Source organism: Emydura macquarii, unplaced genomic scaffold, assembly GCF_026122565.2.
Source record: "Emydura macquarii macquarii isolate MOO-44397 ecotype Brisbane River unplaced genomic scaffold, CSIRO-AGI_Emac_v2 contig_2897, whole genome shotgun sequence".
NCBI classification, from domain to species: domain Eukaryota; kingdom Metazoa; phylum Chordata; order Testudines; family Chelidae; genus Emydura; species Emydura macquarii.
This window is the reverse complement of record NW_027133034.1, coordinates 12,869,617-12,884,843: the sequence shown is the minus strand read 5'-3', so window position 1 is coordinate 12,884,843 and position 15,227 is coordinate 12,869,617. Positions and strand designations below refer to the sequence as shown.

Sequence of the window (15,227 nt, the reverse complement as noted above, 5' to 3'; positions counted from 1 at the left end):
GGATATAATCCTGCTTGTACTCCTATTTGTTGTATCTGCGAGATATCCTAAGTACTCTCATGAAGATACAGTACCTCTGAACATGAGCATAGGGCTAGGCCAGGTATTTTGCTATGCCAGTGTTTTATATCTTTGGATGTCTGTATGAAGTTTACCTTTCCTGCTCATAAAACAGCTTCTGTTGTTTGTTTATATCTGAGTGTTAACAATGAAGCAACACACAGCTCCCAGTGTCTCGTCAACCCACTGCTGACATTAGCAGAGTCAAAACCCCATTAATAGCAATGTCCTGAGGATGCTGACCTTACTCCTCTATGGAAAGCTTTGTCTATAATCAGATGTGTTGTACAAACACTTCGTTCACGGTCAGTTTATAGTAAACTGATTCACCACATAGGAGAAAATACTCTTCTCTACTTCACTGGTAGCTGGGTTATCTGCCCAGAGACCTTCCCATGAGGAAGATGGCAGTAGTCCTTTCCCCACATCTCAGTTTCACCACACTCCCCCACATGCCCAGGTATCCTGAACAAAACTCAGCTCCCCTTCCTTGTGCCAGCAGATGTGGGAGTAGTCTTGGCCGTGAGCAAGAGGGTTGTCAAGCTCTGTACACAGCTTCTGCCCTCTAACTAGAAGAAAGCAGTGGGTGAGAGGGGAGACTATATTGAAGCCATCGCATTTCTTACCTTGTGTGGACTTTCACCATCCTGGCCAGAGAAGCATTTTGCTCTAATGTCTGCAGAGTTTACTCTATAACTCTGTTGAGTTTGCAGCTGAATATTTTCTTACGTGAATGAGATCTTCTTCTGAATTACATTACAGATCATCAATGCCCCTTTCTTAGATGATGCATTGTTATAATGTTCACTCAGTCTTATGAAGTTTTAGTGAGATAGATCATGAAAGCAAGGCTCTTTGGTAATATACTACTGTATAATGAAAGATCCAGGACCATAAAGAGACAGCAAGGGTATGATTTACAACAGCATCACCTGTGGAAAAAGGAGTTCTGCATATGGGAGTCAATAGTAGCAGATAAACTTACAGCTAGTAATTCACACTCACATATGGGCAATTTAGTGGGCCTTAATCAATATCCTCAAATGTAACACATTGGGCCAGATTCATCCGTGGATTATCTCTATTGATTTCAGTAGAGTTCAGTCAGGAACTAAGCTCATCCATTAACTATAATTCATGGTTATTGTAAATAATATTGTAAAATCTTTGCCTGCTGTTTAAGGGGATATGAGATATCGCATGCAAACTATTTTTCAAAGCAGTGCATATTATTTTTAAATAATTAAATGGGGGGGAATGTCCTTTTATGGTATGAATTTCTGAATGATTTTAAAATTACTATTATAAATACTTACTTCCAAGAGTATCTCATAGCTGTAGGCTGTAGAAGTTGAATGTTGTTCTCACTTTTCATTCTTTCTGCTTTTCTTATTTTCACACTTGTTTTCCAGACATAAAGGGATTTAAAATCACTTTTCTGTTTTACTTATTCTTTAGAAATACAGACTTAGGGCCCAGTTCTGCAAACTTGTACTCGTGTGAATAATTCTACACGCAAGTAGGCCCATTGAAGTCAATGGGAGCACTCATTTGTATAAATCTATTTGTGTTTATAAGCATTGGCAGAATCAGGCCACAAAAGGCCAAAAATAAAGAGATGGTATTTATCATATGTTTTACTGAAAAAATTGTAGCATTTTTGCACAACTTCATCATTAGGATAAGCATCTACTAAGTACCTGGCATGCATTACAGCAGGCACCACAGGCTGTAACTCATCTAGATTTTTTTTTTTAAACTATAGTTGCTGTCCAATGTTGTAGGTGCTTATTCCATACATTTAAAATTATTAGTATTATGGTAGCACCTTGGAATCCTACCCAAGAACTAGGATCCCACTGTGTTTGATACTGTACAAATACAGAACCAAAAAAAAAAAACAGTCCCTGCCCCCAGAAGTTTACAACTTCCCAATATAAATATAAACAAGGACTATACAAATATATCTACCTCAACCCACACTATCCTCACCAGACTTAATGAAGAGAGAAAAAAAGATGGGCTTTGCAGTGTGTTTTGCAGTGGCAGACCAAGTGGGAAAGCAAGGTCCAGAACTGAGGATTCCTCACTGAGGCCTGGTCTACGCTATGAATTTACATTCATTTAGCTATGTCTCTCAGGGGCGTAAAAAATCCTGGTGTAGACAGCACTTCCATCTTCCTAGCCATTGCCTCTTGGAGAGGTGAATTACCTATGCTGACAGGAGAAGCCCTCCCGTCAGTGTAGGTAGCATCTACACCAGTGGTTCTCAACCCGCAGCCTGCAGGCGGCTTGCAGTCCAATCAGAACACAGCTGTAGCCCACGTGACACCCTGAGGTCCATACAGGTAGTGTATATATATTGTGTGGATGCAGCCCACATAACAGAGAGAGAGCTGAACATGCGGCTCACAATGGTAATTAGATTGAGAACTACTGGTCTACACTGAAGTGCTGCAGGGCTGCAGCTGCGCTGCTGTAACATTTTAAGTGTAGACATACCCTGAGAATGCCCTGCCAATGGCTCCTTCTCATTTATACGGAGGAAGCTCCAGCTCAAGCACTTCTGCTAATCTCACATCTGGCAGTAATTCTTGGGAAGCATGGCCATCTCTGAGGTAACCATGACCCAAACAATTTAAGACTTTATAGGTGAAAACTAACAGCGTGAATTCCACCCAAAAGCTTCAGGGAAGCCAGTGCAGCTCACAGAGCATCTGCTCCAAATGGGCAGCTTTTCTTAATAAACAGGCTACAGCACCCTGCTTTAGCTTCTGAATGGTACCAAATCACACACATGTGAGCACAACACATTCATCTCATTTTGAAGCAATGAAAGCGTGGCTAATTGTGGCCAGAGCCACGCTGAAGAGAAAAATCACCCTCTTGCCTGGTGGATATGGAAGAAAGAACTCTTGGGCAGCCATTACTTTAGGATTCCAGGAGCAACAAGGTCTACCAGCTCTTCCAGCTGCTTCTCCCAGCCCACCAACATTACTTCTGTCTTGTCTGGAGTGAATTGCAGCCAGCGAGCTCCCACCCACACCCTCAGTTCATTTAAGCACCTATTTTTATAGTGGCCTAGGTATATGTGGCACCTTACAATTTTTTGTCTTCTGAGCACGGTTCTCACTGATGGATAGCATGTGGCTATGCTGTAGTAACAATATATTAAAAAAGACAAGAAAAGCCCATAATAAAAGCCATATTATAAAAGTGGTCATTTAACAATAAAGTTGATATAAGTTACTTAGATATTTCTTCCTTTAACTTTTCCATGAAAGGTCAGGTTAATGCTATTTTAAGCAGTAGCAATAACAAAAATGTTCAGATAACAGGTATGCAAAGGCTGAGTTTGGCTCTTGCATTGTTTTCTATGTACACATTTCTAGATTGCCTATCGTAGCACAATGTCTAGGTAACAATTTTCATTAATCAACTCATATTCTACTCATAATTAAATTAACTGATCTCACAAACAAGATTCCCCTTTATCACTTTTCTCTTTGCATCTTGATTCTAATACAGTTTCTCACTGGGTTATTTATTAATTAGGTCTTTTAATCATAGATTAATTAGCCATTGAATTACAGTATTCCTTATACTTTGTCAACTCTTGTAGCACTAATATGTTTGTCATCAAGCATGATCGATGATACATTTGCAAGGGATTTATTACAGATGTACTTCCCCAGCACTTCAGTGAACAGACAATTTATTCAGCTAACTGATTCTTTCCCCTACAATATAGCCAAAGAAACACCTTGCTGATGTTTGTGGTATATTTTCTTCTTTTTATATACTGGACTTTACTGGAGAGCTGACTAATTTCATAAATATTGAAGAGGCTCGCTATATATGAAATGAAGCTCAATTTGGGGACATTACTATGTGAAGGGGGAAATAAACAGATATTAAAAATAAAGCAGAATATTTTTAATGAGGGAATCATATAGTCTCTTAGCTACAATGTATCTCGGTTAATTAAAGAAATGACAATTAAGGGCCACTTACCTCAGGGCTATTTTATGCCACCAGTTTTTAAGCAGAATACCCCACTGACTTAACCCCAAGTTGTCTCAAGGACTACAGACTTGATTCTGTACCAAGTACCACACGGTACAGTGCCCTACGTAGTTTTAAAACTACCGTTACCCTTTCCATATTCTAGGGTCATCTAGAAGTCATCTTAGCCCACTTCAGAAATTATAGCATCCTAAGGGTTGTGCTAAACTGGTCTCAGTTGCCCATGGGGCCATTGTGCCCCTTCGTTCTAGCCACGCCTTCTTCTGCACTAGTCACGTTCCCTTCACAGGGGTCCATGAAAAGGGATGTCAGCAAGTCATCCTGCTAGTGTTCTGCACCATTCCCTTACATGAGGAGCATTCCCCTGCCAGTTTAAGAGTAAAATGCCTACATCCAACCTATGAATCAGACCCCACATCTGCCCCGTTACTGCACTTGGAAGGAACACTTCAGCTATCTGTCTCAAAATCATGGTGGCCAGGGCAATGTGCTCTTGCCAGTTCAGTTCCTTCACACTCAGGTGCTCTAGTGACAAGTGCAGTATAAGAATTTAGGGTACACCAATTAGATAAGTTAGAGAGGGCTACTCTAAATTACACCTGCTCCAGTGACTACATTTGCCATCAAGAGTTGTCCACTAGGGACCACTCTACTGGCTGAGGAGCTCTGGAGGACATTACACTCCAGCTCTGCCTCCTCCTGATCACAGACATGTCCTCAGCCTTCCCAAGAATACCCCCTACATGTAGGGACCAGGTGGCACAGAGTTGGTGACACCAGATTTACAACCCCCAGGGAAGTCCTCAGCTTCCATCAGCAATCCTCAGCTCCCCATTAAAGCAGCTCTCCATCTACTTTGTGCTGTCAGGGAGGTGCATAGGGGGTGGAGCCAGCATCCAGGATCTGACCCTTTGTGCACTGGGTGCTATTACACATCATTGATTTTCTCAAAGATGTAGAGGTAGTTGCTACAGAGGTTCACAAAGTGCATGGTCATGGTTTTTGGGGTGTCAGGATGTTTGGTACGACTCTAGCCTATAGTAAGGAATACATGCCCTCATATCACAGTGATGGACACCTTGTAATAAAAATAACAGCTATGTTTAATCTAAAATAGTGTGTTTTGTTCACAAAGATCTATTAGCTGGTTAGATTTCTTCTATTAGTGCTAGATTAGGTGTAAGTGGCCTTCGGTGGCTGAATTTCTATAATTCTTTCTATTCTACTGTAAAGTTTGACAGCCAATGAAAATAAATGACTAATCTCTCCAACAATTTATTTTATTGAAAATCATTTTCACACCAGCATATGTCCTTGAGATATAATAGCAAAGTTTATTACAGTGGAGACATGGAGAGAGCAAATATCTGGAGTCTTATAAGCAAAGCATTCCGTGTATGTGCTGGAATCTTATAAGCATTCCGTGTGTGTGTGTGTATAAAATACAATAACTGGGTTGAATTTGTCCCAAGTGTAAATCAGTGGAGTTACACAAGCGGTGTATTTGGCCAACTGCCTTTAAGTATAAAGCTTACACATCTCTTAGGGTGTAATACTCTGTATCTCAGTTATTTTTCTCATATACATTGGCACTGAAACTTTTGCAGTTCATTAGCAGCAACAAAGACCTGATGACAACTTCACACTCCTGTTTCCCACCCTGACCCCATGTATCCAAAGAAACGGTAATCTCAATAATCAGCAAAATTGACACTTACCTACAAGTAAAAGAACATGAGTGTCCCGAGCTCCCAGATATGCACTGTGGTTAGTTAATTGGGGACTTTGAAGTTGTTTACAGCAGCAACATAGTTCATGGTGAGCCAGCTCTGTTTGAACCGCACAGCGTGACTAGCCTTCCACATGCACTAATCTGCTATATTTGTATAGTGATAACATGATCTGTGGTCTGAGAGCAGACATGTGTAAGATGAAAATATCTATACTGCATGACTCAACAGTACGAGAGACAGCAGTGTTAATAGAATAGCATCTTAGTTAAACTACAGAAAGGTGAGAAAGCTAACATTACTGAGAACTGTAACTAAGGTTATTTAACGCACAAACAGGTGCCTGGGTACTTTTCCACTTGAAAAGGGCAAGGGTAATCCATGTTTGAAATTAGTTAAATAGTTTTCTTTTACTATAAAATCATTGCAATTACGTAATTGCTATAGACCAGAAATCTGTTAATACAGGGGAATGGAAAGAAAAGAAAGGGATATGAAAATCTTCTTCAAAGGCTAAGACAATCAACATAACCCCCTTGATTTTAGGTTCCTTGACATCGATTTGCCTACAGTTTAATAAAACTTCTAAAGGGACCATGAGTTTACTTAAGAGTGCCTAAAATCAATTTGCTATATCTCTGGTTATAAGGTTAATTTTAGAATGACCATTCAAAAAAAAAATAAATAAAAATAAAAAAAATAAAAACCTCAAAAACAAAACCTTTTGTTTGGTAACAAAACAAAGCATTTTGATTTCAGTCTCGAGTTCAAATCGCAAGAGATAAGACGGTGGGTTATAATGGGGGGAGTCAAAACATCCGTCTAATCTGAACCTCCATGAATTTCAGGATGAATGTTTTCAGATTCTAATTCTTAGATTCAAACCCACTCCACTTCTTTTGGTTCTGACCTGGATCCAGAACCGGAAAAAAGTTGAACAGTTTCTGTTCTGATGTAACCTATATCTCTTGAGAATTGTTCTTGTGAGATTTTATCCTCAGATAGTGGCCATCTGATTCTGTGAGTAACTAATACCTTGCAGGTTCCATCATTTAGGGACAAAGTCTCACAAGAATATACATTGAGAGATTTCACAACCCAAACTCAAATCCTAGCCCTGATTAGGTCTTGATCCTAAACCTGAACCCCAGCTAAATGTAATCCATACTCCAATCTTAACACTGTGGCTCATCACTATATTACATAAAAGTATGACCGATCTTCATTCTCATTCCACCCCGGCTGTCCGTTCTTGCTCATCTAAGATGCCAGCAGCTGGAAATCCCTCCTAATGAGACAGCTGGGTGTTCTCCTTGCATAGGAGAATCCTAAGCAGGTTAAAGACACAGTCTGCTCTGTGTCACCTGCTCCTAGCCCAGCCCCAGCACAGGGAGCATATTGAAGAGGTGGAAGCTGGGATAGCTGGAGTGCACTGGACTCCAGTGGTCCTGGGTTTACAGGGCAAAAGTCACAGCTGCCAGGAGGAAACCTTCTATTCCTTCTCAACCTTGGGTGTGCCAAGCATAGCTCAGACACACCTGAGAATCTAGTGCAATATGTTTGCTAATAGAAATGTCCTCTACACTGATGACTTTTTCTTACCTACATCTGTACGATAACTATGGTGACTGCTGTCCAATTTGGAGAATATTTCTTAGAAAAATACCCTTCTCCCCCCCTTCTTCTCCATGGGTGTGTCTTTCTCACCATACACACACACACACACACACACACACACACACCTTTCACTTTGAGTGCACTGAGCAATTTCATCTATAGGAATTCTGCTATGGGGCTTTCTATATTTGATGATGCCAGCCTTTTCTCTATCCCTGTTTTTAGATCTCTGTACTGGTGCCCCAGATTTATTTATTTTTGCTGTTGCTTAAAAAAAAAAAAAAAAAAAAAAATCTTTTGGCTGAAACTGTTGGGAGGAGGAAATGTTTTTAAATCAAAAATGGCTTTTCAGCCAAAAAAGAAAAATCCTATGAAATGCTGCAAAGTTTTCTATGGTTTTACATTAAAAATTGGGAAATCAAAGTAAACGTTTCTGAAAAAAACGTTTAGTTTTTGGTTAAAAAAATTTCTTGGTTTGGTTTTTGTAACCTAAAAGATTTATGGATAACAATTTTTGAAAAACAAATTTTTTTTTTTTTTTTGGTTTTCATTGAAAAGAAACCAAGAAAAAAATTTCATGAGGAATTTAAGAAAAGCTCATGAAAAAGAATTGGCATTTTTTGACCAACTATGTGCATTACTCTTCAGCCTCTGCAATTGTAAGCATTAATTACAGCAACTGGGCCTGATTCTGATTTCACTTATTAGTTTTATTCCACTATAACTTTATTGACTTCAATTAAATCACTCCCGCTTTATACCAGTGAGAGAGGAGATTCACGTCCATTAATTGCCTTTAATCCTGAAAGAAAGAAGATCTGATTGTAATTACTGTGAGCACTTGTGGAAGTGAGTTCCATGGGCTTCATGCAATTCTTGATGAATTTCTGTCTCTTGTGCTCACATATCTCTCCTAGAGAGTCTAATTCAGTGGTTCCCAAACTGCACTCGGCCATGGCACACCTTGATACCTTTAATTATTTTGAGTCACACCACCATAGAGTCGCCAAATGAACTCATGAATATTCATGAGCCAATTCAGTACTCTTCAAGTAGTTTTTCAAAAAATTCCATGGCACACCTGCTTACTCCTGACAACACATGAGTGTGCCGTGGCACAGCAGTTGGGAAACGCTGGTCTAATTTATTCAGTGTAACAGAGCTTGATGTCTGAGGTCATGGTCACGGAATAAAAAATGGTTCATTGGGTAGTTAAGATTAAGCACAGAGGCCTTTGAATATCAACATAATGGCTTGGGAACCAGTGAAACAGTCAATGCATTTGGATGATGTATGCACAGAGACTGTTATTCAGCAGGATCAAGTGAAGCTTTTTCAAGGTTTGTGGCTGTATTCCTGAGTTCAACAAGCCTGGAAGTCACAAATGCGTCAGGTCTGAATCCAATAAGACAAAGTACAGTCTTCTGGCCAGAGCAAAATAGAATAGCCTTTTTTGCAGAATGACTATTTGGGCTTCCAGCAGCAAGGAGATGTCCAAAAAGATTCTAGATCGGAGAACTGACTTGGGAATTAGAAGGGGTGATGACCACAATAGCAGGAGATACTATGGAGGAGACATGTTCTTCAAAGTGCTTCCCTCCTTCCACCGACTTCACGCTATGTTTTCCTATGTGTTTGTACAGTGCCTACCATAATGGGTTCCTAATCCTGATCTTTGTCTTTGTGTGCTACCACCTTGCAAATATTATTATTTAATAATAAAAAAGTCACCTCCATCTTGACTTGTTTCAGGTCCACCAGCTGCTATTCATTCAGGTGTTGATGTTGGCTAGGCATTGGGAAAGGTGGGACATCTTGCGTTATTTATGTTTACTATGACGACACGTAGAGCTGGGACTCAGAAATAGACAGCTGGCACTTCAAGCTGTGTTGCCTCCCCGGCTTCAACAGAGGATTCATATAGATGTTGAATAAACTGGGAAAGATGACTGTGCCTCGAAAGGAGAAGGTGGAAATGAGGAATGAAAGTCCACTTCAACCACTGGGTTCAGTCTGAGGAAGGACTTGGACCATTTCAGGGAGTTGTAGGAAATATTTGTACAGATAAATAAATACCACCACCAGCTAGCCCTTATATAACACTTTTTATCAGTACATCTCAAAGTACTTTTGAAAGGAAGTCCATGTCATTATAACCATTTTACAGACGGGAAGCTAGTTATTTAAATCTTCAGACCAGCTGTATTAGCACTGTATTATTCAGTACCAGAAATTTTGGCAGCTAATACTACAACCTGAGCCACATCACAGCTGAAAAAGTCTGGACTGAATATTCAGTTCCTAAAGTTGTTTCCAAAAATAGCTTGTAATCAGAGGTGTCCAGTTGCTTCTTTGGTTTCACAGACCCAGTTAAACTATTAAGAATTAAGGCACAGATCAAGGATGTTAAAAAGAACTGTCTTTTTACTTTCATTCTGCTTAAAACACACACCGCCTCCAGTTACTATATCTGAACACTACTGCTAGCCTGCTAACTTTGTATAAAGCAGCACAAATGGCTAGTTAACTCAGGAACAAACAATCCAATCTACTAAGTAAACAATATTAAACACTAGCTACAGAGACATAATTCTCCTCTTCTCTCTCTCCCCCCCCCCACACACACTCTTGTTCAGATATGAAGTAATAAAGTCCTGCAAATATTCCATTTGCTAACAATCTCTAGAAGATCTCTAGGATGAAGGGCCAACCATTGGATGACATCGGATCCAGAATCTCCCAATGCAGTTCTACCTCTGATAGAAATAGAGAGAACATCAAGGCACTAGCGTTTTTACCACGTCATTGAATCCTGCTCAGAACAGATCTATTCTAAACACCACCATAGTTAAAAACCACCAGAGAATGTCAGTGCCCTTCTACAATAGAGCTTGCCATTGTTGCCACCACCAGCAAAGATGCATCAGTTGAAGATTTCCTCAAAACTCCTAGTGTAGGCCAGGCTTTAGTGCAACAGTGGGGCAAACAATGGCTCCTTGGAGATACAGGTCCACAAATACCTAGCAGCTGTGTAGATTTTCCACTCGCTAAACAAGCTGTGCAGTCCTTAACCAAGATTCAGTGTTGACAACAATACTTGGCCACCAAAATTATTTCTGTCTGTTGCTTTATTTTCACAACATTCATATGGCCTACAAGAGCTATCTGTAGTTGCCAGAGCTGCAGGGTGACATGATAGTAACCACAAGTCTCACTACAAATCATTCCAACAGGACAGCTCATTACCTATTTAAAAGTAAGGTATCAATGCCCTTCTTACCTTGTGAAGTCAGCCCTTCCTGATATAGTCAGAAAGGGTACTGAGGAAAAGGGCCAACTTTTAATTCCTGGCTTAGCTGCAGCTATGAGACAGATGCTCTGAAATGTGTCTGGAGCATCCATGCCAAGACATGATTAGTATCCCCAGTTCCCAAGGGTTCTTAGAGTAAGCAATTCTCAGGAGCCACAAGAGAATGAAAGAGAAAGTTGGTCCCCAAAAGAGTCTCAGAGGTAATTTTGGCTTTGTCAAGGCTATTCTTTTGGGGCTCATTTGCCAATACATAAATCTGCAATAACTTGCAAATCACAAGCCAAAAATCTGCTAAGAGTTCCTGCGGGATTTTGCTAATGTTTAAGGAATGTTTTAAGCATTTTAAAGGAGATGTCTGCAAGATACTGCACACTTTCCAAATCTTTTTGAGGGAAGGACAATGCTATGACTGCACAAGTCTTGTACAGGAGGTAGCTAACAAAGCTATAAAGAACAGTCAGGCAGTACTATACGAATAATAACAATAATAATAATATTGTTAATGCCTGCTGATTATCTTCCATGTGAAAGATGTGTGCAGACATAAATCCAAAGCAAAGCCCCACATTCAGTCTCAGGTCCCCCCCTTTTTAGAACTGCTTCCACTTGCACCTGCACCGACTCACCTCACTTAAGAAGCAGTCTCTGAGCTGAGTAATGGGAATGTTATCAGTCAATTGATCTCTTCTTTTATTCCATTTTGCAGCAAACCAAACATACAGCAGGCCCCTAATGTAATACTGAGATGTACATTATGTCTGATTGTTCACCAATCGCTGCTCAGAACTCTGGTGGTGCTTAAAATAGGAAAGCACTTTGGAAGAAACTAAAATCAGCGGATATCCTCATAGGAGGCCCCACTACAATGAGTTAAATGCAGCTAACCTTCCATTCATATCAAAACAACGAAGGAGCGGAACCTCCTTCCAGGAGTTCCCAGCATCATCAAGGCCTAATGCAATGAGATCAATGGATGGGAACCTGCTGTTTTCCAAGTAAGACTAAAAATAGAAGCGGCACAGGAAAGTGAGGAAAATCCAGTTATCCTCCTCATTATTTTTTTCTGTCAAGAAAACAGGAGTGCTATGAAGAGTAAACAGACCAGTGGTCTATCTACTCCAACATCCTATCATTGGCAGCTTGTTCAGAGATTAGGTTTGAGGGGGAGAAATGATTTGCCAAATAGTACATCCTATCATAGATCCCCAGAAGTCATCAGCTTATGCCCTGTAGCATTACATTTGAACAAATTACAGCAATTCAGAGGAATGACTCTGACCCTGCTCAGAGGCAGTACACAGACAAAGCAGTGTGTGGTTGTAACATGAATGGTGGTAGTAACAATGAAACAAACAGCACCACCTACTGACTAAACTACATTAATGTCTAAATTAATTCACATACATAACAATAATAAGCACCAAATATGGGCTCTTCTACCTTCAGCAACATTGTCAGACCAGAAAGAAAACAAATATCCAGTTTCTCTCCCCCCCCCCCCCTCACACACACACACAGGAATCCCTTTTCCAGCACATATTGTGTTATGCAACTGGAACGTGGCAAGTCCCATGGATGGATGATGGCTTCTATGTGCAGTAGTTGCACATCTCTGGTACACAGGGGTTTGTATTTGCAGTCCACTTAGGGCATATTTAGACTACGAGCACTACAGCTGCAGAACTGCAGTTACACCCCTGTAGCACTGTAGTGTAGACACTTGTTACAGTGACTGAAGGGGTTTTTCTATCACTGTGGTAAATCCACCCCCTCGAGAGGCAGTAGCTAGGTCGACGGAAGAATGCGCTATCAACTTAGTGATGTCTACACCAGAGCTTAGTTCAATTTAATTATGTCACTCAGGGGTGTGAATTTTTCACAACCCTGTGCGACATAGCTAGGGTAACCTATTTTAGGTGTACACCAAGCTTCAGTCAGCAGCATTTGGATGGAACCAAAGTGAGGAAGGATCACTCCACAAATTTATGAGTAATTTTTTTTTTTTTTTTTTTTTTTTTTTAAGAAAGTGCTAGGGTGCTACTGAGCTAAAGAACTCTCCAATATTCAATCCTAAATATCCAATCAGGTCTATCCATTGCCTTTTGACAGGTTCAACATAGCTTTCAGTAAGTATATGTAGACGTGCCATGAATTATTTTACACAAGAGAAAAGGAAAGATAAGAAAAGAGGGGTCAGGCTTTGTGGGGCCTAAAAGGCAAGGACAAGAAGTATGAACTTCATGCAGTGGAAGAGTGGGGACACTGAAGAATTCAAAAGGATGGACAAGGAAAATGATCTTAGCTTTTTTAAGGACTGAAGTGAGTCATTATAGATGCCAGGAAGAGGGGAAAGGGTTACAGTCATATCAGGAAACAAACACCTCCTAATAGGGCCAGATACTTCACAAACCTTGTCTCCACTAGAGACTAATGATAACTAACATGAGAGAAAATCCTAGCAAAGGCAAGGCATTTGTACTTTTAACATATTACCAGATTGAGGTAAATCAGAGGCTCCACATAGTCTTTATCTCAGCCTGCCTACTATATGTGAAAGCTCCATGCTGCCTGGCCTTCACTAGAATTTTACATTGTGTCAGCTGCTATGCAGTCTGAACGCAGCTTTTTTCCTCCTGAATATGCACTCACAGCTCCATTCAAAACCGTGTCAAGTCACACGCAAAGATAAGGCACAATGGGATTAAATTCACTGAACCACACTAAGACAAATATATCCCTGCCATAACTTTATGGGCCTCAGTGAAAAATTAAGCCCAGTTTTTTAAAACTAGGCTGTGACTTGCTGTGTTGTGTCATGTTGCCTTTAGGTCTCACTGTAGGTCAGCAAGCGTCCCAAGGGCAGTACTTGTACTTTGCCAAATTGTTGATCATAACTTTATAAAGTAGAGAGCAACAGGGGAAAATAAAAGTTTTAATCCATATCTATAAAAACTGTGAATAGACGAACAAGCAGTATCTATTTCTTGGCAATGAACCTGATCCTCTCCCACTGGGAGTATCTCCAGATAAAAACAGCAAAAAGCTTAGTGTGAAAGTTCTCATCTGAGTATCATCTTGTTTATTAGATTTAAATTTAGTTGACACTTCCATGACCTAATAAATGTGTCAGCAAGTGCTCAGGTAAATATGGTAACCCTGTAAAGTGCTGATAAAAGGGTTGGCAGAGGAGGGCCATTTCCAGTATCCATGTGAAAAGGAAGGAGTTTGCTCAAATGAACATTTCAAGGTAATAGTCCTTCTTTCTCTGCTATACATGCTGTCCTATACTACAGGCAGAGGGAAGAAAGAAATGTACAACAAAGCAGCATGGGACCTGGTAGTATCAATATCCAAGAGCAGTTCCCAAGGTCTCCACACCACTGTTAACATCAAATCACAACTGCAAAGGACATTTAAAGAAAGGAAAAACAATGTGCTCATGTGAGGCGATAGGGTTGGGTTTGTTGGGGTTTTTTTAAAATGTATTGTGCTAGTTTATAATTTGGGAAGGAGAAAGATAAAAAGAGAGTAGGATCAAGAATGAGAAGGGAGGGGTAGAGATGGTTAAATTTGAATGTTAATGTTCTGACCATTCATAATGTGCAATATATTGACATTAGTGTTAATAGGGTAATTCACTCTGAAATGGGCAGATGTTTTCCTCTGTACATGATTCATGGAGCCAATTAACAAATGTTGGGCACCATCAAAGCAAATATAGAGCAGCAAATGAGGTATCTTCCCTGGCATAAGCCTACCGGATTCCAATTCTCTTAGTAGCTCACCAAAGAGAAAATTTCTCATTACAAGTACAAGTTTAAACAGTTGGGCTTTGTGTCAGTGTCAACAGTAAGTACTAAAGGTGCTCTAACCATTACATATATTATCTTTCGCTCTGGTGAGCAAACATGACAAGTGGGGGCAGTGATAATTACAAAAGGCAATTACAGGTGAAGACAATGCAGCTCATCACACAAGATGATGAATTGCATGGAAGAATGAAGAAGCCATGTGCAAAGAACTAATGATTTCTGGCTTGAAATACACACAGATTAAACAATAACTTTAAAATAATTAACCTGGACGAATGTAATTTAAAAAAAAAAAACAAAAAAAAAAACCAGTTACTAAGTGTTTAATTTGTTGAAATGAATTGTCCTATTAGGACCAGCATTCATCATTTAGATTTGCAGAGGGAGTTTTAATAAGTCAAACCTTTAGTGCAGTTTTAATTACATTGTTACAGATTTATAGATAAATGTGTCTTGGTAAATGTCTAAAGTTGAGAAATTTTATGATGGTAGAACGGTCTCATGGCTAGAGATCTTTTCAAGAAGTTAAAAATGAACAACAGGCAGCAAAGGAATCAGAACTAAAGTTATTTAGCTCCAAAATCACAGGCTTTTAGCATCTATACTGAAGAAAGAATATGTGCAGCATTAAAGAAGGTCTATGTCTTCTTTGTGGGCTAGGCACCAGCAGAT

The 15,227-nt window shown here is 39.9% G+C and overlaps 1 protein-coding gene across 7 annotated transcripts in view; it reads right to left on the bottom strand.

Moving 5' to 3' along the window:
• The window catches only part of LRRC2 (leucine rich repeat containing 2), a 114,995-nt gene that overhangs the window by 67,911 nt on the left and 31,857 nt on the right, over positions 1-15,227 (bottom strand). The window contains exons 1-3 of one of the 7 annotated variants that reach the window (XM_067568574.1): positions 5,805-5,913; positions 1,377-1,460; positions 687-1,009 (exon numbers count right to left, since the gene is read on the bottom strand). The exons of 2 other annotated variants lie outside the window; for them this stretch is intronic. The gene's annotated coding sequence lies outside the window, so the exon portion shown is untranslated. 4 more of the 7 variants (XM_067568573.1, XM_067568571.1, XM_067568575.1 and 1 more) reach the window with 4 other exon arrangements.